This window comes from Oncorhynchus mykiss, chromosome 18, assembly GCF_013265735.2.
Source record: "Oncorhynchus mykiss isolate Arlee chromosome 18, USDA_OmykA_1.1, whole genome shotgun sequence".
NCBI classification, from domain to species: domain Eukaryota; kingdom Metazoa; phylum Chordata; class Actinopteri; order Salmoniformes; family Salmonidae; genus Oncorhynchus; species Oncorhynchus mykiss.
In genome coordinates this window covers 49,398,060-49,425,021 of record NC_048582.1, presented here as the reverse complement: position 1 = coordinate 49,425,021, position 26,962 = coordinate 49,398,060, and the positions used below count along the sequence as shown (strand labels likewise).

General features: G+C 44.2%; 1 protein-coding gene across 1 annotated transcript in view; it reads left to right on the top strand.

Annotated features, from left to right (window-relative positions):
• LOC100135978 (thyroid hormone receptor beta) overlaps positions 1-26,962 on the top strand; it is a 140,449-nt gene that overhangs the window by 48,108 nt on the left and 65,379 nt on the right. The window contains exon 2 of the mRNA XM_036953001.1: positions 26,340-26,418. The gene's annotated coding sequence lies outside the window, so the exon portion shown is untranslated. The remainder of the gene's footprint in view (positions 1-26,339; positions 26,419-26,962) is intronic.

Below are 26,962 nucleotides of genomic sequence, written 5' to 3'. Positions count from 1 at the left end.
TCTGCCTCACCACAGAGTAGTGATAACTTCACGGCCTGTTTCCCTTTCAGGGGTATTATTGGGTTTAGTGTAACGCCCGGGGTGTAGTGGAGGAAGAAGTCAGGCGCAGGATGCAGAGAGTTCAGGGTTGCGCTACTTTATTTGCACCACAACGGTGAAACGACGCCAACCCAAACAAATGCCCCAAACACGGGAAACTTAAACAGTTCAGCAAAATACAAATACACAGACAACCGTGACCTACAGCCGTGTACAACATGTACCCTGAAAACAATCCCGCACAACCAGCAGGCAGGCCGGCTGGTAAATAAAGCCCAACCAATTATCCTAAACTAAACACAGGTGCAACTAATAAACAGAAAAGGGGGGAAAGGGATCAGTGGCAGCTAGTAGGCCGGTGACGACGACCGTCGAGCGCCACCCTAACAGGAGGGGGAGCCACCTTCGGTAGGAGTCGTGACATTTAGTTTGTCAGAGGTCCACACTCCGAGGTGGGTCGGCTACAGCGCTAGCTTCACACTGTTAGTCTATGGTTGGTTTTGGTGTTGTTAAACAAAGTTGTCAGGAACACACGCTGATTTAGACTTGTTTAGCTCACAGAGCTTGCAACATCGTCTCTTCTTTTGTCTCTCTGTTGTCTGCCGATGCCAAGGGTTGTCTCAAAAACAAAAGCAGTGGGAGGAAAAAGGGCTAGAATTTGGATACGGTACATGGAAAAAAACATATTGGCGCCAACCAAAAAACATGTGATGTGCTGCTTGGCAGTTGTGCTGCCTTCAAGCACAGAAAGAGAGAAAAAGGGAGAGGAGGAGATACAGGGAAGAATAGAGAAAGGGGGAGGGAGGGAGGGAGGGAAGTAGTGAGCGAATGAAAGAGGGAGATAGATTGGTGTGTGTGTGTGTGTGTGTGTGTGTGTGTGTGTGTGTGTGTGTGTGTGTGTGAGTGTGACAGCCTGGGCTGTCTTTCTCTTTAAGTTAAATCATGGGGAGAGACTGAGGGAGAGCGGGAGAAGGATAGACCAAGAGAGAAGAAAGAGAGCTTTCCAAAAACAAGTTAGAGCTCAGCCCAGTGCAATGCTGCTTTTATCATGAATATTTTCTATTTTGGTTTTCAGGGATTGTGTCCCAAATGGCTCCCTATTCTCTACATGCCCTAGTCAAAAGTAGTGCACTATAAAGGGAAAAGGATGCCAATTGGGAAATAGTCATAGTATTTTGTGGGCCTCATGTTCTCCCTCTTATTATCCCTTTTTTATTCCAGTCCGTTTGTCCTAAATAATGCCTGTAAAAATTGTGCTGGATGCTGTTTTTCATTTGAACCCGACAACATCTCAAGCTGAAAGAGAGAGAGAGAACTGTTGTGTCGTTCGACACCTCAAAGTGTGTGTGTGTTGTGTATGGATGTGTGTGTTTTCAAAGAACTGAACAAACAAAACACATTTGACACAAAAACTCAACCAAACTCCAACTGTCAAATAGCTAGAGCATGAGGTTTTGTGGGAGAAAAAGAACCATGATGTGATGGGCCTTGACTTGTCAAACCTTCACGTTTGGTCTATATGGGAGATTTGCGTCACAAAGAAGGGTGCCTATTGGTAGATGGTTACAAATAACAACAGCTATATCTCTATTGGGATATATGTGTTGTGGGTTTGGTCTGACACCAGTTAAACCTGTAGTTAGTGAGCTGGGTCATAAGGATTGTATACTTTTATATCCCTCTATTTACCCACGTACAACAATTGTGAAGATTTATAGAATTCAGAATAGGTCTGACTAAGGTTTCGCATAAGCTAGGTCTTTTAAATGCCATATGTTCATAAATGCTATAGGTTCATAGACGCTATATACAGTATATTTTATAGTATCCAGAATAGGTTGTCTGTATGACTAGGGCTTATTATAAGCCCACTAGAAAGGTCTTGTAAAAGCCATATAGTGTCAGCCCCAGAACTAAGCATCAGGGTCATGTCCATGTTCATACAGCGGCATGCTGTTGTTAACAGATGTGGTCCAATAGCTGACCTCAGCTGTATGGTTAGCCTTTCCATTGCAGGGTTTTTTTCCAGATCAAGTAGGGGCTTAGGTGGTGGTTGTGGCCATTGGTGCAGTCACGAACCAAACATTTTAGAGGCCCTCCTGTTGGCCGCAGTTTAAAGCTAATTTCCTGCAGTTCTTCACATCTTGCCATGGGGCTGAGAGAAAATGTGCAGTTTCAAATGAAATGTCCTGCAGTTCTTCACATCTTGCCATGGGGCTGAGAGAAAATGTGCAGTTTCAAATGAAATGTCCTGCAGTTCTTCACATCTTGCCATGGGGCTGAGAGAAAATGTGCAGTTTCAAATGAAATGTCCTGCAGTTCTTCACATCTTGCCATGGGGCTGAGAGAAAATGTGCAGTTTTAAAGCTAATTTCCTGAAATACCACATATTCTAAAATCATCATAAGGGCCACAGTGGCTCGCAGATCTGCATACCCACATCCATACCCACACATGCAGCCAGAGCTGGCCCTAGCCTTTCGGGGGCCCTAAGTGAAATTGTGTTGCCCCCCCGCCCCATGTCATGGGGCAGAGAGAAGATTTTGCAATTTTATGACAATTTCTTGCAATTCTACAAATTTTGCCAAGGTATAGAGAAAAGAATGAGCAGTTTTACAGCAAATTTCCTGCAATTCTATTATTCTTTTAAAAATGTTTACTCCTTTTTCATGGTATCCAATTGTTAGTAGTTACTATCTTGTCACATCGCTACATCGCTACAACTCCCGTACGGGCTCGGGAGAGACAAAGGTCGAAAACACAACCCAACTGCTTCTTAACACAGCGCGCATCCAGCCAGCCATCGTGTCGGAGGAAACACTGCACCTGGCGACCTTGGTTAGCGTGCACTGCGCCCGGCCCGCCACAAGAGTCGCTTGTGCGCGACGAGATAAGGATATCCCTACCGGCCAAAACCTCCCTAACCCAGACGACGCTAGGCCAATTGTGCGTTGCCACACAGACCTCCCGGTTGCAGCCGTCTGCAACAGAGCCTGGGCGCAAACCCAGAGTCTCTAGTGGAACAGCTAACACTGCGATGCAGTGCCCTAGCCCACTGCGCCACCCGGGAGGCACTCAATTTCCTGCAATTCTACGTGTTTTGCCATAGGGTGAGACTGACTAACAAAATCAATGGGAGCCCCACGGTTGGTAAGTTTAGAAAACTTCCCAATCAATTTATTTTGCTGATAAAGGCTAATTGAGTGATTGACAGTGACTAAAAAACAAAAAACTGCTAAATACATTTGAATTTCGAAATGACAACTTGTGTATTCTATTATTCTAGCTCTCAACAGTAAGTTGAGCCTCCAAAACATTTATCATTTGGTGACTGTTAGTTCTCAAAGGTGATCTTATAAAAACAAATATATATGTAGGTCCATTATCTTTTCTACATGCTTTATATCTGGTTTTAGTCATTCAAGTTTACACTGAAAAGGTCAAAAAGAAAAGCCTTTAAAGGAAGCTAAACATGGTTCCTGTTCCAAATCAAATGTTATTTATCACATGCGCCTGAATACAACAGGTACCTTACACTGAAATGCTTACTTACAAGCCCTTAACCAACAATGCAGTTTTAAGGAAAGACCTAAAAAAGTAAGAGATAAGGATAACAAATAATTCAAGAGCAGCAGAAAATAACAATAGCGGGCTATATACAGAGTCAATGTGGAGGCTATATACAGAGTCAATGTGGAGGTTATATACAGAGTCAATGTGGAGTCTATATACAGAGTCAATGTGGAGGCTATATACAGAGTCAATGTGGAGGCAATATACAGAGTCAATGTGGAGGCTATATACAGAGTCAATGTGGAGGTTATATACAGAGTCAATGTGGAGGCTATATACAGAGTCAATGTGGAGGCTATATACAGAGTCAATGTGGAGGCTATATACAGAGTCAATGTGGAGGCTATACACAGAGTCAATGTGGAGGCTATACACAGAGTCAATGTGGAGGCTATACACAGAGTCAATGTGGAGGCAATACACAGAGTCAATGTGGAGGTTATATACAGAGTCAATGTGGAGGCTATACACAGAGTCAATGTGGAGGCTATACACAGAGTCAATGTGGAGGTTATATACAGAGTCAATGTGGAGGCTATACACAGAGTCAATGTGGAGGCTATACACAGAGTCAATGTGGAGGCTATACACAGAGTCAATGTGGAGGCTATACACAGAGTCAATGTGGAGGCTATATACAGAGTCAATGTGGAGGCTATACACAGAGTCAATGTGGAGGCAATATACAGAGTCAATGTGGAGGCTATATACAGAGTCAATGTGGAGGCTATATACAGAGTCAATGTGGAGGTTATATACAGAGTCAATGTGGAGGCTATATACAGAGTCAATGTGGAGGCTATACAAAGAGTCAATGTGGAGGCTATATACAGAGTCAATGTGGAGGCTATATACAGAGTCAATGTGGAGGCAATATACAGAGTCAATGTGGAGGCTATATACAGAGTCAATGTGGAGGTTATATACAGAGTCAATGTGGAGGCTATATACAGAGTCAATGTGGAGGCTATACAAAGAGTCAATGTGGAGGCTATATACAGAGTCAATGTGGAGGCTATATACAGAGTCAATGTGGAGGCTATATACAGAGTCAATGTGGAGGCTATATACAGAGTCAATGTGGAGGTTATATACAGAGTCCATTTGGAGGCTATATACAGAGTCAATGTGGAGGCTATATACAGAGTCAATGTGGAGGCTATATACAGAGTCAATGTGGAGGTTATATACAGAGTCAATGTGGAGGCTATGTACAGAGTCAATGTGGAGGCTATGTACAGAGTCAATGTGGAGGCTATATACAGAGTCAATGTGGAGGCTATATACAGAGTCAATGTGGAGGTTATATACAGAGTCAATGTGGAGGCTATATACAGAGTCAATGTGGAGGTTATATACAGAGTCAATGTGGAGGCTATATACAGAGTCAATGTGGAGGCTATATACAGAGTCAATGTGGAGGTTATATACAGAGTCAATGTGGAGGCTATATACAGAGTCAATGTGGAGGCTATACACAGAGTCAATGTGGAGGCTATATACAGAGTCAATGTGGAGGCTATATACAGAGTCAATGTGGAGGTTATATACAGAGTCAATGTGGAGGCTATGTACAGAGTCAATGTGGAGGCTATGTACAGAGTCAATGTGGAGGCTATATACAGAGTCAATGTGGAGGCTATATACAGAGTCAATGTGGAGGTTATATACAGAGTCAATGTGGAGGCTATATACAGAGTCAATGTGGAGGTTATATACAGAGTCAATGTGGAGGCTATATACAGAGTCAATGTGGAGGTTATATACAGAGTCAATGTGGAGGCTATATACAGAGTCAATGTGGAGGTTATATACAGAGTCAATGTGGAGGCTATATACAGAGTCAATGTGGAGGCTATATACAGAGTCAATGTGGAGGCTATACACCGAGTCAATGTGGAGGCTATACACAGAGTCAATGTGGAGGCTATACACAGAGTCAATGTGGAGGCTATATACAGAGTCAATGTGGAGACTATGTACAGAGTCAGTGTGGAGGCTATATACAGAGTCAAAGTGGAGGCTATATACAGAGTCAATGTGGAGGCTATATACAGAGTCAATGTGGAGGCTATATACAGAGTCAATGTGGAGGTTATATACAGAGTCAATGTGGAGGTTATATACAGAGTCAAGGTGGAGGCTATACACAGAGTCAATGTGGAGGTTATATACAGAGTCAATGTGGAGTCTATACAGAGTCAATGTGGAGGCTATATACAGAGTCAATGTGGAGGCTATATACAGAGTCAATGTGGAGGCTATATACAGAGTCAATGTGGAGGCTATACAAAGAGTCAATGTGGAGGCTATATACAGAGTCAATGTGGAGGCTATATACAGAGTCAATGTGGAGGCTATATACAGAGTCAATGTGGAGGCTATATACAGAGTCAATGTGGAGGTTATATACAGAGTCCATTTGGAGGCTATATACAGAGTCAATGTGGAGGCTATATACAGAGTCAATGTGGAGGCTATATACAGAGTCAATGTGGAGGTTATATACAGAGTCAATGTGGAGGCTATGTACAGAGTCAATGTGGAGGCTATGTACAGAGTCAATGTGGAGGCTATATACAGAGTCAATGTGGAGGCTATATACAGAGTCAATGTGGAGGCTATATACAGAGTCAATGTGGAGGTTATATACAGAGTCAATGTGGAGGCTATATACAGAGTCAATGTGGAGGCTATATACAGAGTCAATGTGGAGGTTATATACAGAGTCAATGTGGAGGCTATATACAGAGTCAATGTGGAGGCTATACACAGAGTCAATGTGGAGGCTATATACAGAGTCAATGTGGAGGCTATATACAGAGTCAATGTGGAGGTTATATACAGAGTCAATGTGGAGGCTATGTACAGAGTCAATGTGGAGGCTATGTACAGAGTCAATGTGGAGGCTATATACAGAGTCAATATGGAGGCTATATACAGAGTCAATGTGGAGGTTATATACAGAGTCAATGTGGAGGCTATATACAGAGTCAATGTGGAGGTTATATACAGAGTCAATGTGGAGGCTATATACAGAGTCAATGTGGAGGTTATATACAGAGTCAATGTGGAGGCTATATACAGAGTCAATGTGGAGGTTATATACAGAGTCAATGTGGAGGCTATATACAGAGTCAATGTGGAGGCTATATACAGAGTCAATGTGGAGGCTATACACCGAGTCAATGTGGAGGCTATACACAGAGTCAATGTGGAGGCTATACACAGAGTCAATGTGGAGGCTATATACAGAGTCAATGTGGAGACTATGTACAGAGTCAGTGTGGAGGCTATATACAGAGTCAAAGTGGAGGCTATATACAGAGTCAATGTGGAGGCTATATACAGAGTCAATGTGGAGGCTATATACAGAGTCAATGTGGAGGTTATATACAGAGTCAATGTGGAGATTATATACAGAGTCAAGGTGGAGGCTATACACAGAGTCAATGTGGAGGCTATATACAGAGTCAATGTGGAGGCTATATACAGAGTCAATGTGGAGGTTATATACAGAGTCAATGTGGAGGTTATATACAGAGTCAAGGTGGAGGCTATATACAGAGTCAATGTGGAGGCTATATACAGAGTCAATGTGGAGGCAATATACAGAGTCAATGTGGAGGCTATATGCAGAGTCAATGTGGAGGCTATATACAGAGTCAATGTGGAGGCTATATACAGAGTCAATGTGGAGGCTATATACAGAGTCAATGTGGAGGCTATATACAGAGTCAATGTGGAGGCTATACAAAGAGTCAATGTGGAGGCTATATACAGAGTCAATGTGGAGGCTATATACAGAGTCAATGTGGAGGCTATACACAGAGTCAATGTGGAGGCTATATACAGAGTCAATGTGGAGGCTATATACAGAGTCAATGTGGAGGCTATATACAGAGTCAATGTGGAGGCTATATACAGAGTCAATGTGGAGGCTATATACAGAGTCAATGTGGAGGCTATATACAGAGTCAATGTGGAGGCTATATACAGAGTCAATGTGGAGGTTATATACAGAGTCAATGTGGAGGCTATATACAGAGTCAATGTGGAGGCTATATACAGAGTCAATGTGGAGGCTATATACAGAGTCAATGTGGAGGCTATACACAGAGTCAATGTGGAGGCTATATACAGAGTCAATGTGGAGGCTATATACAGAGTCAATGTGGAGGCTATATACAGAGTCAATGTGGAGGCTATATACAGAGTCAATGTGGAGGCTATATACAGAGTCAATGTGCGGGGGCACCGGTGTCGAGGTAATAGAGGTAATATGTATATGTAGTTAGAGTTATTAAAGTGACTATGCATAGATAATAACAGAGAGTAGCAGCAGCGTAAAAGAGGGGGAGGGGGGCAATGCAAATAGTCTGGGTAGCCATTTGATTAGATGTACAGGAGTTTTATGGCTTGGGGGGTAGAAGCTGTTTAGAAGCCTCTTGGACCTAGACTTGGCGCTCCGGTACCACTTGCCGTGAGAACAGTCTATGACTAGGTTGCCTGGAGTCTTTGAGTCCTTCCTCTGACACTGCCTGGAATAGAGGTCCTGGAAGGCAGGAAGCTTGGCCCCAGTAATGTACTGGGCCGTACGGACTACCCTCTGTAGTGCCTTGCGGTCGGAGGCCAGGCAGTTGCAATACCAGGTAGTGATGCCACCTGTCAGGATGCTCTCGATGGTGCAGCTGTAGAACCTTTTGAGGATCTTAGGACCGATGCCAAATATTTTACGTTTCCTGAGGGGGAATATGTTTTGTCGTGCCCTCTTCACAACTGTCTTGGTGTGCTTGGACCATGTTAGTTTGTTGGTGATGTGGGTGCTAAAGAACTTGGAGCTCTCAACCTGCTCCACTACAGCCCCATCGATGAGAATGGGGGCTTGCTCTGTCCCAGTGCATATTCTGTATGTTGCCTCAGGCCAGGGTCTATCCTTTGTGAACGTTTATTATTTATATAGAACAGAATAGGCCTGTGTGACGAAGATTTAGTATAAGCCCTGATAGTTTTTTTGTAAAGGCTATAGGTTCATAGGGTCAGACCCATTTGTTAAACATGCTTCCCATCTGCAGCTCTTATGTCTTTTGTCTCTGTATTGCCTCAGGCCATGTGCTCGCTCATACAGCATGTTGTGGTTGGCAGATGTGGTCCAATCCCTGACCTTTGAAATGGCCGTACATATTTTAGATCACACGTGATGTAGTACGAGCGTTTGTTGTCAAACACTGGAGTGTACTACACCGTACAGAAACCCTGGGTTCAAATAGTATTTGTTTTCTTGCAAATCCGTAATCTGCTCTTGATTGAGCCTCCCCAACCATATGGACCCTCTTTCGTTAGTAACAGAGTGCATCTCGATCTCTTGTAGCGTTGCTGAGTGCAGTAGGTCCTGGTCAAAAGTAGGGCACTAAATCAGAATAGGGTGCCGTTTGAGAAGCACTGTCTGCCTTAGAACAAGGTCAAGTTCTATAGGCCCTTTACTTTGTTCCTCTCTGTCTGTTTTGTTTTGTTGTAGGCCTCTGGGTCTTCTGACTCCACAGTCTCTCTCTGTGTTTGTTTACTGATGAAGCACACTTTTATCTGTTTATAACTGGCTATTCAGCTCTCTCTCTTTCACTCTGCACTCCCCCTATATCTCTCCACCCCTTTCTCTCTCTCTTTCACTCTGCACTCCCCCTATATCTCTCCACCCCTTTCTCTCTCTTTCACTCTGCACTCCCCCTATATCTCTCCACCCCTTTCTCTCTCTCTTTCACTCTGCACTCCCCCTATATCACTCCACCCCTTTCTCTCTCTTTCACTCTGCACTCCCCCTATATCTCTCCACCCCTTTCTCTCTCTCTTTCACTCTGCACTCCCCCTATATCTCTCCACCCCTTTCTCTCTCTCTTTCACTCTGCACTCCCCCTATATCTCTCCACCCCTTTCTCTCTATCTTTCACTCTGCACTCCCCCTATATCTCTCTACCCCTTTCTCTCTCTCTTTCACTCTGCACTCCCCCTATATCTCTCCACCCCTTTCTCTCTCTCTTTCACTCTGCACTCCCCCTATATCTCTCCACCCCTTTCTCTCTCTCGTTCACTCTGCACTCCCCCTATTCTCTCCACCCCTTTCTCTCTCTCTCTTTCACTCTGCACTCCCCCTATATCTGTCCACTCAACATCTTCCTTCTCCCATCTGTTTGTCCACATTAGACAGTGATCTAGCGGTTGTTTCCCCAAAGCAACTCAGTCCCTCCGTTTGTTATGGGATCCCCAGGAATGTTCTGTAGATTGGAGTTTGATACAACCCTTGATCAGAAGCCTTTATAACTGAAGAAGAGCTTTCTGTCAATATTAGAGTCATGAGAATGTATTTCTTCCAGGGACTGAACCATTTATTTTATTTGCATGTTGAAGTTAATATGGAGCCGTAAGGACAGCAAGCCGGTTAGGAACCTGTTTAGCTCAGTGAAAACAATCATGTGATCTCTTTTATAACGCATTCATCACTGACTGTGTCCCAAATGGCCAACACTATTACCTATATAGTGCATGACTTATGACTAGAGCCATCTGCACTATAGTGAAAAGGGTGCCATTTGGGACACAATCACAACCTTTATAATGTAATGAACACGATGGGAGACAGAGAGCTGGATTCAAGCGCAGGGCGCAGCAGGTGTTTATTGTAAAGGACCACAGGAGGAGGCAGGTAGCTGGGTCCAGGGGCAGGCAGAAGGTCATACACAGGGGGTCCAAAAGGCAACAGTACAGGCAGGGAAACGGCTAGTAACGTAGTCTGGGAGATCAGACAATAGGTTGATAACAGGAAATGCAATAGGCTAAAGTACAGGCAGGGAATAGTCAAAAGGTGTCGTTAGTGAGGCAGCCAAAACTATCATACATGGGAGGAGTAAATTACAGGGAAAAACAGAGCTCTGAATAGATGTGTGTCACAAAACAAACAATACCTCACAGTGACGGGGTGCAAAGAACTGAACTAAATAGTGTGTGATAATGACATACAGGTGTGTGAACAGGTGATCAGAATTCAGGTGACTGGGATCTGGAGAGTGAGCTGCGTTCAGGGGATCTATGTGTTTGAGAGTGTGAGTTGGAAGCAGACATATAATGCATTCAGCCCTCCCTCTGATTCATTCAGCCCTTCCTCTGAGTCATTCAGCCCTCCCTCTGATTCATTCAGCCCTCCCTCTGATTCATAGAGCCCTCCCTCTGATTCATTCAGCCCTTCCTCTGAGTCATTCAGCCCCTCCTCTGATTCATTCAGCCCTCCTCTGATGCATTCAGCCCCTCATCTGATTCATTCAGCCCTTCCTCTGACTCATTCAGCCCCTCCTCTGATTCATTCAGCCCTCCTCTGATTCATTCAGCCCACCCTCTGATTCATTCAGCCCCTCATCTGATTCATTCAGCCCCTCATCTGATTCATAGAGCCCTCTTCTGATTCATTCAGCCCACCCTCTGATTCATTCAGCCCCTCATCTGATTCATTCAGCCCCTCATCTGATTCATTCAGCCCCTCATCTGATTCATTCAGCCCTCCTCTGATCCATTCAGCCCTCCCTCTGATTCATTCAGCCCTCCCTCTGATTCATTCAGCCCTTCCTCTGATTCATTCAGCCCTTCCTCTGATTCATTCAGCCCCTCCTCTGATTCATTCAGCCCCTCCTCTGATTCATTCAGCCCTCCTTTGATTCATTCAGCACTAGTGTGTTCCCAGGTCATCTCTTTGTGGGTTAAGGCCCGCACTGCCTGAATGATTTTAGCTGTCTTGTGCAACGATTTTGCCATCCCAGATGTCATTGGCAAATTCTAAGGTCTGAGTATGCACACAATAATACAATTATTTTGAATAGTCAGATTAATATAATAGTTTGATTTTAAACATTTACAAGAAGAAAAATATCCCTAAAAATATTGTTTAGCCTATGTGACATCTGAAATCAGGCTACCTGATGGGATTTTGATAAATGCACAAAATCGCCAATCAAAATAAACATGATAGCCTATTTGATTCTAAGTTCGGACATATAAAGTTAGGATGTACTGTCAAATTCTCTGAAACGATGTTGTCAGTCAGCATATCTGTGGCATTGTGTTGTGTGATAAAACTGCACACTTTAGAGTGTCCTTTTATTGTCCCCAGCACAAGGTGCCTCTGTGTAATGATCATGCTGTTTAACCATCTTTTTGATATGCCACAGCTGTCAGGTAGATGGATTATCTTGGCAAATGATAAAATGCTCACCAACAGAGATATAAATACATTTGTGCACAACATTTTTGTGCATATGGAACATTTCTGGGATCTTTTATTTCAGCTCATGAAACATGGGGCCAACACTTTACATGTTGCACTTGTAAAGTGGGGGTGTTGCACATGTTGCACTTGTAAAGTGGGGGTGTTGCACATGTTGCACTTGTAAAGTGGGGGTGTTGCACATGTTGCACTTGTAAAGTGGGGGTGTTGCACATGTTGCACTTGTAAAGTGGGGGTGTTGCACATGTTGCACTTGTAAAGTGGGGGTGTTGCACATGTTGCACTTGTAAAGTGGGGGTGTTGCACATGTTGCACTTGTAAAGTGGGGGTGTTGCACATGTTGCACTTGTAAAGTGGGGGTGTTGCACATGTTGCACTTGTAAAGTGGGGGTGTTGCACATGTTGCACTTGTAAAGTGGGGGTGTTGCACATGTTGCACTTGTAAAGTGGGGGTGTTGCACATGTTGCACTTGTAAAGTGGGGGTGTTGCACATGTTGCACTTGTAAAGTGGGGGTGTTGCACATGTTGCACTTGTAAAGTGGGGGTGTTGCACATGTTGCACTTGTAAAGTGGGGGTGTTGCACATGTTGCATTTTTGTTCAGTATACATTGGAACCAGTCATTAAGTCTAAATGCCACTCTGACTCCTGAGGAATGTGGTATTTCCCATTAACACATAATTTACACAACACAGCCTAATCATTTGTACACTCTTATAAAAAAAAAGGTTATATCTAGAACCCAAAAGGGTTTTCCTATGGGGACAGCCTCAGAACCCTTTTGGAACCCTTTTTTCTAAGAGTGTGGTGAGTCAGTGGGTGTTTGATTAAGGTAGAAATGAGAACACTGAGATTAGGAGTTTATATAAATACATGATCCAGTACCACTACTGTATGCTTGTAATCGTTAAAGACTGGGGAGTTTTTCAGGAGAAACAAAGAAAAACGAAATTGAGCTAAGCACAGGCAAATTCCTAGAGGAAAACCTGGTTCAGTCTGCTTACCACCAGACACTGGGAGATGAATTCATCTTTCAGCAGGACAATAACCTAAAACACAAGGGAAATCAATACTGGATTTGCTTACCAAGAAGACAGTGAATGTTCCTGAGTGGCCGAGTTACAGTTTTGACTTAAATCGGCGTAAAAATATATGGCAAGACTTGCAAATGGCTCTCTAGCAAAGATCAACAGCCAATTTGACAGAGCTTGAAGAATACAAATAATAATAATGTGCAAATGTTGCACAATACAGGTGTGGAAAGTTCTCAGAGACTTACCCAGAAAGACTCACAGTTCTCAGAGACTTACCCAGAAAGACTCACAGTTCTCAGAGACTTACCCAGAAAGACTCACAGTTCTCAGAGACTTACCCAGAAAGACTCACAGTTCTCAGAGACTTACCCAGAAAGACTCACAGTTCTCAGAGACTTACCCAGAAAGACTCACAGTTCTCAGAGACTTACCCAGAAAGATTCACAGTTCTCAGAGACTTACCCATAAAGATTCACAGTTCTCAGAGACTTACCCAGAAAGATTCACAGTTCTCAGAGACTTACCCAGAAAGATTCACAGTTCTCAGAGACTTACCCAGAAAGACTCACAGTTCTCAGAGACTTACCCAGAAAGATTCACAGTTCTCAGAGACTTACCCAGAAAGATTCACAGTTCTCAGAGACTTACCCAGAAAGATTCACAGTTCTCAGAGACTTACCCAGAAAGACTCACAGTTCTCAGAGACTTACCCAGAAAGATTCACAGTTCTCAGAGACTTACCCAGAAAGACTCACAGTTCTCAGAGACTTACCCAGAAAGACTCACAGTTCTCAGAGACTTACCCAGAAAGACTCACAGCTCTCAGAGACTTACCCAGAAAGACTCACAGCTCTTAGAGACTTACCCAGAAAGACTCACAGCTCTCAGAGACTTACCCAGAAAGACTCACAGCTCTTAGAGACTTACTTAGAAAGACCCACAGCTCTTAGAGACTTACCCAGAAAGACTCACAGCTCTCAGAGACTTACCCAGAAAGACTCACAGCTCTTAGAGACTTACTTAGAAAGACCCACAGCTCTTAGAGACTTACCCAGAAAGACTCACAGTTCTTAGAGACTTACTTAGAAAGACCCACAGCTCTTAGAGACTTACCAAGAAAGATGATAAGATAAAACTTGATGCGATGGCTAAAATTGGAACAATACCCATTGTCACAAACTTGCGTCAGACACATGAACGGGATGGCATACAAGACTCGCTGACACAGGCATTTTTCATTTCTCTATTCTACTGTACACCCCCCTCCTCATCCCCTCCCTTCATTCATATATTTTTATTTTTTTTGCCAAACAGCCTACCGCAGTATCCTTAAAGTCCCTGCGTTTGTCCTGAATTGTCCTTGCCTTTACCCAGCATGCACTTTGGTGATTTGGGTGCTCTGTCAGAGCGGGCGCACGGTTTTGATGAGATGAGGGGAAGGAGGGAGGAGGTAGGGAGGCAGGAGGGATAGAGGGAGGACAGTGGAAGGCAGACGTTGTGATGCTGTCTGTATATGTGCTTCTCTCACACCAAACTACCCCACTCCCACCGCCCTCCTCTCCTCCCCCATTCTCTCCTCCCCCTCCTTCTACATCCTCTCCCCTCCTCCTCCCTCATCTCCCCTCTCCTCCCTCCCCCCTCCTCTCCCCTCCCTCCTCTACCCTCCTCCTCCCATATCTCCTCCTCTCCCCTCCCTCATCTCCCCTCTCCTCCCTCCCTCCCTCCTCTCCCTCCTCTCACCTCTCCTCTCCTCCCTCCCTCCCTCCTCTCTCCCTCCTCCTCCCCTCCTCCTCCCTCCTCTCCACTCTCCTCCCTCCCTCCTCTCCTCTCCCCTCCTCCCTCCCTCCTCTCCCCTGCTCTCTCCCTCATCTCCCCTCATCTCATCTCACCTCTCCTCCCTCTCTTCTCTCCCCTCCTCGTCCCTCTTCTCCTCTCCTCTCCTCCTCCCTCCTCTCCCCTGCTCTCTCCCCTCCTCCCTCATCTCCTCCCTCCATCCTCTCCCCTCCTCCTCTCCTCCTCCCATCTCACCTCCCTCTCTTCTCTCCCCTCCTCCTCCCTCCTCTCTCCCCCTCCTCCTCCTCCTCCTCCTCCTCCTCCTCCTCCTCCTCCCTCCCTCCTCGTACCTCTCCCCTGTTCACCCAAACTATATATTTACTCTATCATTCTGTCCCTGTAATTGTGTGCATGTGGATGAAAACAGAGTGTTACAAAGCAGAGTGGAGAACTGTGTCTGGGAGCGCGCTGCACACAGTCCTCATCTGACCTGCACTCAGACTGGCACAGTAGCGAAAGGGAGGGATGAGGGAGAGAGGGACGGGGAGTGAGATGGAGAAATAGTGAGAGAGAGGGAGAATGAGAGGACGGGGCTTGGGGAGCCAAAGGGGTTCATGCATTTTAAACGATTCTGCGCTGTTTATTTTGTCTAATGTCACAATGTTGTGCGTTCACCACATGACTGGTTCTCCCTCTATCCCTCTATCTCTCTCACTCTGGAGGTCAGATCAGGAGCTTAGTGCTACACACTATGATGATTTCAAATCCTGTACCAATTTGTAGCACAGAGGGCAGACAGACAGTCTCTGGAGGCTGCTACAGAGGGCAGAAGATCTATACTGTAGATCTATACTTCTGGTGAAGAATACGTTTTTCTCTGCTAGTGACTGACTATGCCTTCCTTGACATAGCCTTCCTGCTACATTACTGGCAGCCATTTTGGGGCACATCAAACAGAATTAGCCACATAATCACCACAGTAATGGGACACAGGAATAATGAGGCAGGAGCCTGGGCGAGGGGGGCCGGAGGATAGTTTGTAAATAACAAAAACAAACCACATCTGGGGTTTGAACTGGGGACTTCCTAAATCAAGATTGCTGTGTGTACTGGAATTCATCTGGTTCCCAGAAACACATTCTGTCCTTCTAGGAAACCTGTCTGTCTGCCCTCTGTAGCAGCCTCCACGTAACCTGTCTGTCTGCCTTCTGTAGCAGCCTCCACGTGACCTGTCTGTCTGCCCTCTGTAGCAGCCTCCACGTGACCTGTCTGTCTGCCCTCTGTAGCAGCCTCCACGTGACCTGTCTGTCTGCCTGGATTCTGTAGCAGCCTCCACGTGACCTGTCTGTCTGCCCTCTGTAGCAGCCTCCATGTGACCTGTCTGTCTGCCCTCTGTAGCAGCCTCCACGTGGCCTGTCTGTCTGCCCACTGTAGCAGCCCCCACTTGACCTGTCTGTCTGCCCTCTGTAGCAGCCTCCACATGGTTGTGATGTCCTGTCTGTCTGCCCTCTGTAGCAGCCTCCACATGGTCATGATTACCTGTCTGTCTGCCTGTTGTAGCAGCCTCCACATGGTCGTGATGGCCTGCCTGTCTGTCTGTTGTAGCAGCCTCCACATGGTCATGATGACTTGTCTGTCTGCCTGTTGTAGCAGCCTCCACATGGTCATGATGACCTGTCTGTCTGCCTGTTGTAGCAGCCTCCACATGGTCATGATGACTTGTCTGTCTGCCTGTTGTAGCAGCCTCCACATGGTCATGATGACTTGTCTGTCTGCCTGTTGTAGCAGCCTCCACATGGTCATGATGACTTGTCTGTCTGCCTGTTGTAGCAGCCTCCACATGGTCATGATGACTTGTCTGTCTGCCTGTTGTAGCAGCCTCCACATGGTCATGATGACTTGTCTGTCTGCCTGTTGTTGCAGCCTCCACATGGTCATGAGGATCTGTCTGTCTGCCTGTTGTAGCAGCCTCCACATGGTCATGCTGACCTGTCTGTCTGCCTGTTGTAGTAGTCTCCACATGGTCATGATGATTGAATTGTCATGTAAGGTATTTTTAACTAATTTCACCAGTTAGGGGGGGGGGGGGGGGGGGGTTATAGAGAGATTATAGAGATTATATGCAGAGAAATGTAAAGTAGAAAACTCTTTTAGATTTGGAGTAATATGGGGTTGAATCCTAACTGAAATTACATAACATACATGGTTGGGTACACATATTAGCAGATGTTATTGATTACACAGATTAGCAGATGTCATCCTGAGTGATGTCTTGAGATGTTGCTTCAATACATCCACATAATTTCCCCTCCTCATGATGCCATCTATTTTGTGAAGTGCACCAGTCCCTCCTGCAGCAAAGCACCCCCACAAAAAGATGCTGCCACCCCCATGCTTCACGGTTGGGATGGTGTTCTTCAGCTTGCAAGCCTCCCCCTTTTTCCTCCAAACATAACGATGGTCATTATGGCCAAACAGTTCTATTTGTGTTTCATCAGACCAGAGGACATGTCTCCAAAAAGTATGACCGTAGTCTGCCTTTTTTATGGAGGTTTTGGAATAGTACCTTCTTCCTTGCTGAGTGGCCTTTCAGGTTATGTCGATATAGGACTCGTTTTTACTGTGGATATAGATAATTTGGTACCTGTTTCCTCCAGCATCTTCAGAAGGTCCTTTGCTGTTGTTCTGGGATTGATTTGCACTTTTCACACCAAAGTACGTTCATCTCTAGGAGACAGAACACATCTCCTTCCTGAGCGGTATGACAGCTGCGTGGTCCCATGGTGTTTATACTTGCGTACTATTGTTGGTACAGGTAGACATGGTACCTTCAGGCCTTTGGAAATTGCTCCCAAGGATGAACCAGACTTGTGGAGGTCCACCATTTTTTTCGGAGGTCTTGGCTGATTTCTTTTGATTTTCCCATGATGTCAAGCGAAGAGGCACTGAGTTTGAAGGTTGGCCTTGAAATACATCCAAAGGTACACCTCCAGTTGACTCAAATTATGTCAATTAGACTATCAGAAGCTTCTAAAGCCATGACATAATTTTCTGGAATTTTCCAAGCTGTTTAAAGGCACAGTCAACTTAGTGTATGTAAACTTCTGACCATTGGAATTGTGATACAGTGAATTATAAGTGAAATAATCTGTCTGTAAACAATTGTTGTAAAAATGACTTGTGTCATGCACAAAGTAGATGTCCTAACCAACTTGCCAGAACTATAGTTTGTTAACAAGAAATTTGCGGAGTGGTTGAAAAATGAGTTATAATGACTCCAACCTACGTGTATGTAAATGTCGGTCATTGAAGGAAACATTCAATATTTGTTGTGCAGATTTCGGTGCGTATTCATAGTCTTAAATTACATTTGTATATTCAGTTCTTATGGAATAACTTGGATGTGACATGACATTTAATAGCTAAAATGAATAATTTCAATCTCTCATGTCAAGATTATTTGTAGCATTACAGAATCATTGTAGACTCAAATGGATATAATATTAATATTCTAATACATTCCATTTGTTGCTTGATGAAGAACTTTAAAGCCTGGAGTGTTTTTAAGTGCTGTGCATCAGATGTAGGAAAATAAGAGATGAATGCCAAGCTCTCCTCTGAATCATTGAGTAACCCTTTCAAATATAACTCAATCACCATGGAAACACAGGGAAATGATAGAGTTGATCAGAGTGCATTGGGCAGATCTCTCTCTCTCGCTCTCTCTCTCTCTCAGATTAGCATTAGCCTATTTACTATTATGAGCTTCCCCAACAGGGAATGGCAGTTCAATGAAAATCTTTATTGAAAGACGTTGTGCATTTACTTGTACTATTAGAGAGCGAGAGAGAGATGTTATACAAGTGATCACTGTCACTAGAAGAGGAATGGCTAACCTAGTCCTTCTGGCACTGAACTAATGGAGTTAAGAAAACAAATCAACAAGTAGTCTAGTTTCCTTTCCTCTTGTTCGTCCTGTGCACTTCATTGGCCTGCTTCCTACAGTACTGTGTTGTTGTTTGTCTGGTTCCTTTGAGCTGACAAATTAACTAGGACGCCTTATTGTATTGTGTTTTCCTTTGGCACAACTTCAAACACAACCTGGCTCTTTACCGGCCGACCGACACTGAGCATGTCCGTTTTATAGCAGCATTGAGTGTTTCATGTAAACGCTTTCTACGAATCTCAATTTCTCAGTAACGGCCTCGCCCACTTTAAGAGCCAGATTGGATCAGACTAGGGCTGGGCAATATACTGTACCAGTCAAAAGTTTGGACACACCTACTCATTCCAGGGTTTTTCTTTATTTTGACTATTTTCTACATTGTAGAATAATAGTGAAGACATCAAACCTATGAAATAACACATATGGAATCATGTAGCAGCCAAAAAAGTGTTAAACAAATCCATATATTTTATATTTGAGATTCTTCAAAGTAGCCACACTTTTCCTTGATGACAGCTTTGCACACTCTTGGCATTTTCTCGACCTGCTTCATGAGGTAGTCACCTGGAATGCATTTCAATGAACAAGTAGTCTAGTTTCCTTTCCTCGTGTACCTTGTTAAATAGTGGAATTTCTTTCCTTTTTAATGCGTTTCAGTCAATTAGTTGTGTTGTGAGAAGATAGGGGTGGTATATTTGGTAAAAAAACATGGCCAACAGATCGAATACGCAAAGAGAAACATTAGTCCATCATTACTTTAAGACAGTCAGTCAATCCAGAACATTTCAAGAACTTTGAAAGTTTCTTCAAGTGCAGTCACAACAATCATCAAGCGATATGATGAAACTGGCTCTCATGAGGACCGCCACAGGAAAGGAAGACCCAGAGTTACCTCTGCTGCAGAGGATAAGTTAATTAGTGTTACCAGCCTCAGAAATTGCAGCCCAAATAAATGCTTCACAGAGCTCAAGTAACAGACACATCTCTAACTCAACTGTTCAGAGGATACTCTGTGAATCAGGCCTTCACGGTCGAATTGCTGCAAAGAAACCACTACTAAAGGACACCAATAAGAAGAAGAGACTTGCTTGAGCCAAGAAACACGAGCAATGGACATTAGACCGGTAGAAATCTGTCCTTTGGTCTGATAAGTCATAAGGAAAACAGCCAACAAGTGCTCAGCATATCTGGGAACTCCATCAAGACTGTTGGAAAAGCATTCCAGGTGAAGCTGGTTGAGAGAATGCCAAGTGTGTGCAAAGCTGTCATCAAGCTACTTTGAAAAATCTAAAATGTATTTGGATTTGTTTAACACCTGATTTGAACATCTGAACAAAGTGGACAGGCTAACATGCTGTTCAAACAGTCGGAGACGAACAGAACGGTGTGTTCATAACAATTCAACTGTTCTGCCTTGTTAGCTAGCAAATAGATCCAAGTTTGCTAAACTATATAAATATAGTATATATAAATATAAAGATTCCTATAAAGATTAGCTTGCTACACACTACTACGTGGGCTTTTGCTTGAGAGATTGTTTATGAGACCTGTGTTAATTTTCTATAAAGCCTGCTACAAAAAGTTAGTCGTTATTAGTGAATGTGCATTATCCATGGTTCTGGTAAAAAAAAAAATGTTTACAAAAAGGGCATTTTCATAGACAGACTTGAAAGCCAGATCAGTGATTATTGCAAAAAAATCAGGTTAAACTATTTTTATAAAATAATTCAGTTATTCGTACATCTTATGGTTGTGGAAGGCTTATATCTAGCCTTTTTAGTTTTGAAAAAAACGTATTTTGTGCATAATGTTGCCGCTACTGTCTCTTATGTCCGAAAATAACTTCTGGACATCAGGACTCCGATTACTCGCAACTGACTGGCAGAATCTTTTTTTTCCCTTTAACGAGTCTGACGAGCCCGACGTGAATGATATACTGCCCAGATCCCCATGATTTGCGTGAAGAGGAGGTGGAGAAAAAGGGGCAAGAGGGCGAGCTGCCTTCAGGAAATTCATAGTCGATCGAATAAACCCCCATTTCCTTCCATTCTGCCATCAAACATGCAATCTTTGGAGAATAAAATCGTTGACCTACGAGGAAGATTAAACTACCAACGTGACATTTAAAACTGTAACATCTTATGCTTCACGGATTTGTGGCTGAACGACGACAGTATCAACATACAGCTGGTTGGTTATACCCTGTGCTGGCAGGATAGAACAGTGGCGTCTGGTAAGACAAGGGGTAGCGTACTGTTTTTTTGTTGTTGTAAATAACAGCTGGTGCACGATATCTAAGGAAGTCTCTGAGGTAGAGTAGCTCATGATAAACTGTAGACCACACTATCTACCTAGAGAGTTTATCTGTATTTTTGTAGCTGTACATACCACCACAGACTGAGGCTGGCACTAAGACAGCATTGAATGAGCTGTATTCCACCATAAGCAAACAAGAGAACGCTCACCCAGTGTCACGCCCTGACCTTAGAGATCTTTTTATGCTCTGTTTGGTTGGTCAGGGTGTGACACGGGTGGGAAACTCTATGTTCTTTGTTTCTATGTTTTGGCCGGGTATGGTTCTCAATCAGGGACAGCTGTCCAACGTTGTCTCTGATTGGGAATCATACTTAGACAGCCTTTTTTCCCTTTTTGTATTGTGGGTAGTTGTCTTCGTTTAATGCATGTATAGCCTTACGGCTTCACGTTTGTTTTTGTTGTTTATTGTTTTGTTGGCGACGTTTAAAAATAAAGAAAAATGTGCACTCACCACGCTGCACGTGACACCCAGAGGCAGCGCTCCTAGTAGCCGGGGACTTTAATGCAGGGAAACTTAAAACTGTTTTACCAAATTTCTATCAGCATGTTAAATGTGCAAAAAGAAGAAAAAAAATAATAAACTCTGGACCACCTTTACGCCACACACAGAGATGCATACAAAGCTCTCTCTTGCCCTCTATTTGGAAAATCTGACCATAATTCTAACCTCCTGCTTACAAGCAAAAATTAAAGCAGGAATCACCAGTGACTAGTTCAATAAAAAAAGTGGTCAGATGAAGCAGATGCTAAGCTTCAGGACTGTTTAGCTAGAACAGACTGGAATATGTTCCAGGATTCCTCTGATGGCATTGAGGAGTACACCACATCAGTCATTGGCTTCATCAATAGTGCATTGATGACGTCGTCCCCACAGTGACCGTACGTACATACCCCAACAAGAAGCCATGGATTACAGTCAACATCCACACTGAGCTAAAAGTTAGAGCTGCCACTTTCAAGGAGCGGGACTCTAACCCGGAAGCCTATAAGAAATCCCGCTATGCCCTCCGACGAACCATCAAACAGGCAAAGCATCAATACAGGACTAAGATCGAATCGTCGGATGTGTCAGGGCTTGCAAACCATTACAGACTACAAAGGGAAGCACAGCTGAGAGCTGCCCAGTGACACGAGCCTACCAGACGAGCTGAACTACTTCTATGCTTGCTTCGAGGCAAATAACACTGAAACATGCATGAGAGCACCAGCTGTTCCCGGACGACTGTGTGGTCACGATCTCAACAGCCAATGTGAGTAAGACCTTTAAACAGGTCAACATTTACCAGGCTGCAGGGCCAGACGGATTACCAGGACGTGTACTGCAAGCATGCGCTCACCAACTGGCAAGTGTCTTCACTGACATTTTCAACCTGTCCCTGTCCAAATCTGTAATAGCAAGATGTTTTAAGCAGACCACCATAGTGCCTGTGCCCAAGAACACTACGGTAACCTGCCTAAATGACTACCATCCCGTAGCACTCACGTCTGTAGCCCTGAAGTGCTTTGAAAAGCTGGTCATGACTCACATCAACACCATTATCCCAGAAACCCTAGACCCACTGCACTGCAATGTTGTAGGTGATCAGGCCTATAGGGAGGAGATGAGATTCCTGGCCGTGTGGTACCAGGCTGTGGTACCAGACTGATCAGAGATGCAGCCAAGAGGCCCATGATCACTCTGGATGAACTGCAGGGATCTACAGCTGAGGTGGGAGACTCTGTCCATAGGACAACAATCAGTCGTATATTGCACAAATCTGGCCTTTATGGAAGAGTGGCAAGAAGAAAGCCATTTCTCAAAGATATCCATAAAAAGTGTCGTTTAAAGTTTGCCACAAGCCACCTGGGAGAAACACCAAACATGTGGAAGAAGGTGCTCTGGTCAGATGAAACCAAAATTGAACATTTTGGCAACAATGCAAAACGTTATGTTTGGCGTAAAAGCAACACAGCTGAACACACCATCCCCACTGTCAAACATGGTGGTGGCAGCATCATGGTTTGGGCCTGCTTTTCTTCAGCAGGGACAGGGAAGATGGTTAAAATTGATGGGAAGATGGACCATTCTGGAAGAAAACCTGATGGGGTCTGCAAAAGACCTGAGACTGGGACGGAGATTTGTCTTCCAACAAGACAATGATCCAAAACATAAAGCAAAATCTACAATGGAATGGTTAAAAAATAAACATATCCAGGTGTTAGAATGGCCAAGTCAAAGTCCAGACCTGAATCCAATCGAGAATCTGTGGAAAGAACTGAAAACTGCTGTTCACAAATGCTCTCCATCCAACCTCACTGAGCTCGAGCTGTTTTGCAAGGAGGAATGGGAAAAAATGTCAGTCTCTCGATGTGCAAAACTGATAGAGACATACCCCAAGCGACTTACAGCTGTAATCGCAGCAAAAGGTGGCGCTACAAAGTATTAACTTAAGCGGGCTGAATAATTTTGCACGCCCAATTTTTCAGTTTTTGATTTGTTAAAAAAGTTTGAAATATCCAATAAATGTCGTTCCACATCATGATTGTGTCCCACTTGTTGTTGATTCTTCACAAAAAAAATACAGTTTTATATCTTTATGTTTGAAGCCTGAAATGTGGCAAAAGGTCGCAAAGTTCAAGGGGGCCGAATACTTTCACAAGGCACTGTATATATATATATATATATATATATATATATAGTGAATATTCCAGAAGTTTGAAAAAAATGGGAGATATGATTTTTAGGCCATATCGCCCAGCCCTAGATCAGACATGACTCGCAGATAAATACTGAGTCATAAGCGAGAGAGAGAGGAGAGAGAGAAAGAGAGGGGAAGGTGAGGGAAGGAGGGATAGCGGGAGAGAGAGTGTGAGAGAGGGAGAGGCAGAGAGGCCCTAGTGAAATAGAAAGAAGAAGGGAAGAGGTTGTTGTGAAGTCCTCTAGATCAGATCCCACAAGTCCAAAATGTTGGACCCGTTCCGAAATGGACCATCCAGAACCAATATGCATAAATAATAACTTTCAAATATAGAGACCCGTTCTAAACAGACCAGAAAACCACTAGACCCATTCCTGTATAGGCCTGGTCGGATCAGAACACGGTCCAATCCGAGTGAGGGAAGCAACAGAAAACTACATTTTTAAGCTACTTTATTAACCGGACACTCTAGCAGGGGTTGTGCTGTGTGTTTAGGCTACTGTGAGTGACATGGGGAACAGGGAGGAGGGAGGGAGAGATGAGACAGCCAACCAACCATGCTGACTTGCGCTATTGTAGACTAATAGCTGACATAGCTAGGTTATTTATCATCCAATATGATTACAAAGTAATCTGTCTTGACTGCATCAAACCAGGAGAAGCTAGCTAGCTAGGCTAATTGAGGCTGCATGCGCTTTCGCGTCCTACACAGTTACACAAACAACAACTCCATTCAGAATATTAAGTACAGCTGTTGGTCGTTGTAGCCTATCCTCCTTGAACTTTTATTCCATCTTCCATTGATTAGATATCTCCTAACTTTTGCCACACACAGAGGCTCTATGACTGTAGCTTATTGCCGCTTTGATGACTTATGATTGGCCATCAATAAGCTACACACTCCACTCTCGTGAAAAGCAAGAATTTCTCTCTCTCGCTACTGCAGCCGTCACATTAAGATCTGTACGGGTCCTCCCAGAGAAGTCAGTTAAAATTACACATACCTGAGGTCCTGTGACAATATATCAGATCCGACCCCTACCGTGACATTATTTAGAACACGCTTGGGTTCGAAATCGGGTTATTCAGGTACAGGTGGTTCAAATCAAATTCAAATCACATTTATTTATATAGCCCTTTGTACATCAGCTGATATCTCAAAGTGCTGTACAGAAACCCAGCCTAAAACCCCAAACAGCAAGCAATGCAGGTGTAGAAGCACGGTGGCTAGGAAAAACTCCCTAGAAAGGCCAAAACCTAGGAAGAAACCTAGAGAGGAACAAGGGTATGAGGGGTGGCCAGTCCTCTTCTGGCTGTGCCGGGTGGAGATTATAACAGAACATGGCCAAGATGTTCAAATGTTCATAAATGACCAGCATGGTCAAATAATAATAATCACAGTAGTTGTCGAGGGTGCAGCAAGTCAGCACCTCAGGAGTAAATGTCAGTTGGCTTTTCATAGCCAATCATTAAGAGTATCTCTACCACTCCTGCTGTCTCTAGAGAGTTGAAAACAGCAGGTCTGGGACAGGTAGTACATCCGGTGAACAGGTCAGGATTCCATAGCTGCAGGCAGAACACTTGAAACTGGAGCAGCAGCACGGCCAGGTGGACTGGGGACAGCAAGGAGTCATCATGCCAGGTAGTCCTGAGGCATGGTCCTAGGGCTCAGGTCCTCCGAGAGAAAGAGAGAATTAGAGAGAGCATACTTAAATTCACACAGGACACCGGATAAGACAGGAGTACTCCAGATATAACAAACTGACCCTAGCCCCCCCGACACAAACTACTGCAGCATAAATATTGGAGGCTGAGACAGGAGGGGTCAGGAGACACTGTGGCCCCATTCAATGACACCCCCAGACAGGGCCAAACAGGAAGGATATAACCCCACCCACTTTGCCAAAGCACAGCCCCCACACCACTAGAGGAATATCTTTAACCACCAACTCACCATCCTGAGACAAGGCCGAGTATAGCCCACAAAGATCTCCGCCTCGGCACAACCCAAGGGGGGGGCGCCAACCTTTAGTCTGCTCCCATCCTCCTTTACTTTCTGCAGAAGTATTTATGATTATATATGTTCAATGCCAGAGGTTAATGATGTCGTAAAGCATGTCTGAGAGCTTCAATCCTCTGCTTCTGCACCTGGCTCCTCCCTCCAACTCCACACATCCAGCGTGGCACTGCACATATGTCTTCATATACTCTTTTTAAAGCCTCGTAGTTGCAGTGCCTTCATACGTGTTACTGTTAGCCAGTGCTTGAAGTGGAATGAAAAAAGGTGCCAGTACTCAAACAGTAGAACGTTTAAAGTGTCAGTACTTGCAGCGGCCCAATTCATTAGACTGTGTGTATTTGTGTGTGTGATAGTGTAGAGTTCAATGAAAACGGCCAATGCTTTCCTCCCTTACATGGAGATCTTTCCAAAGCCTTCTACATCCTCGCTGTCCCTAATGTATTGTTTTTGAAAAATGTTCTAAAACTACTTGCTTGGTAGTACATGTATTTGTTCATGCATGTGCTTTAATCCCTTGCTGAGGATTAGGCCTATCCATGGACATTGTTTTGGATTATAGCACCACAAACGTCTACCTCTTTGTATGTATTTGAATGTAAACACTTATGATTAAGAGACATATGGTCTTGATGAGCCCAGGCAGCAGTGTGTATAATAGAATCTGATATTTCTCCTCTGGTTCTTGTTCTTCCAGGGCTCTGTCTGGTGGGGCTCGGCAGCTCCTCAACCCGGCCTGGAGACTCCTCGGCTCCCTCCCTCCCTACCTCCCTCTGGTAAGAATGGCCTTTTGTTGCACAATGCTCAGACAGCTAGCCAGCGTCCAACACCTCAAACACACATACGCACGCACGCACACACACACACACACACACACACAGCCTCACAGCATGCCAGGGTCTCCTCAGCTCTGCCAATACAGAGAGGAAGGAGGAGACCACAGCCGTCAGCTTCACTTCAGCCCCTTTCCTCGGCCTCAGCTAAACAGCACACACACATGGTCAGAAATGGAATTAATGACTTAGCCCTTTTTATGGAAGCAGTACATTTGATTCAAAGTTGTCTGAAGGTGAGCCAGTTAGTAGAGCTAACAGTGCGTCTGGCTTCAGACCAAGGTCTGTTCTTTTGCTGAATGAACTCGGCATGTTCAGGTGTGAACCATGGGTTGGCTCTTTCATTCTTCATAGGAGCATGTTTGTCAGATACGTTGATAAACATACTAGAAATATGTTCAAGAGCAAGTTAGAATGGTGAAGGTCAAGTGTTAGAAGTTTCTCTTAGTGATAAGGTGTGGTTTAGTTTTAGGCAACTTTGTTTCTG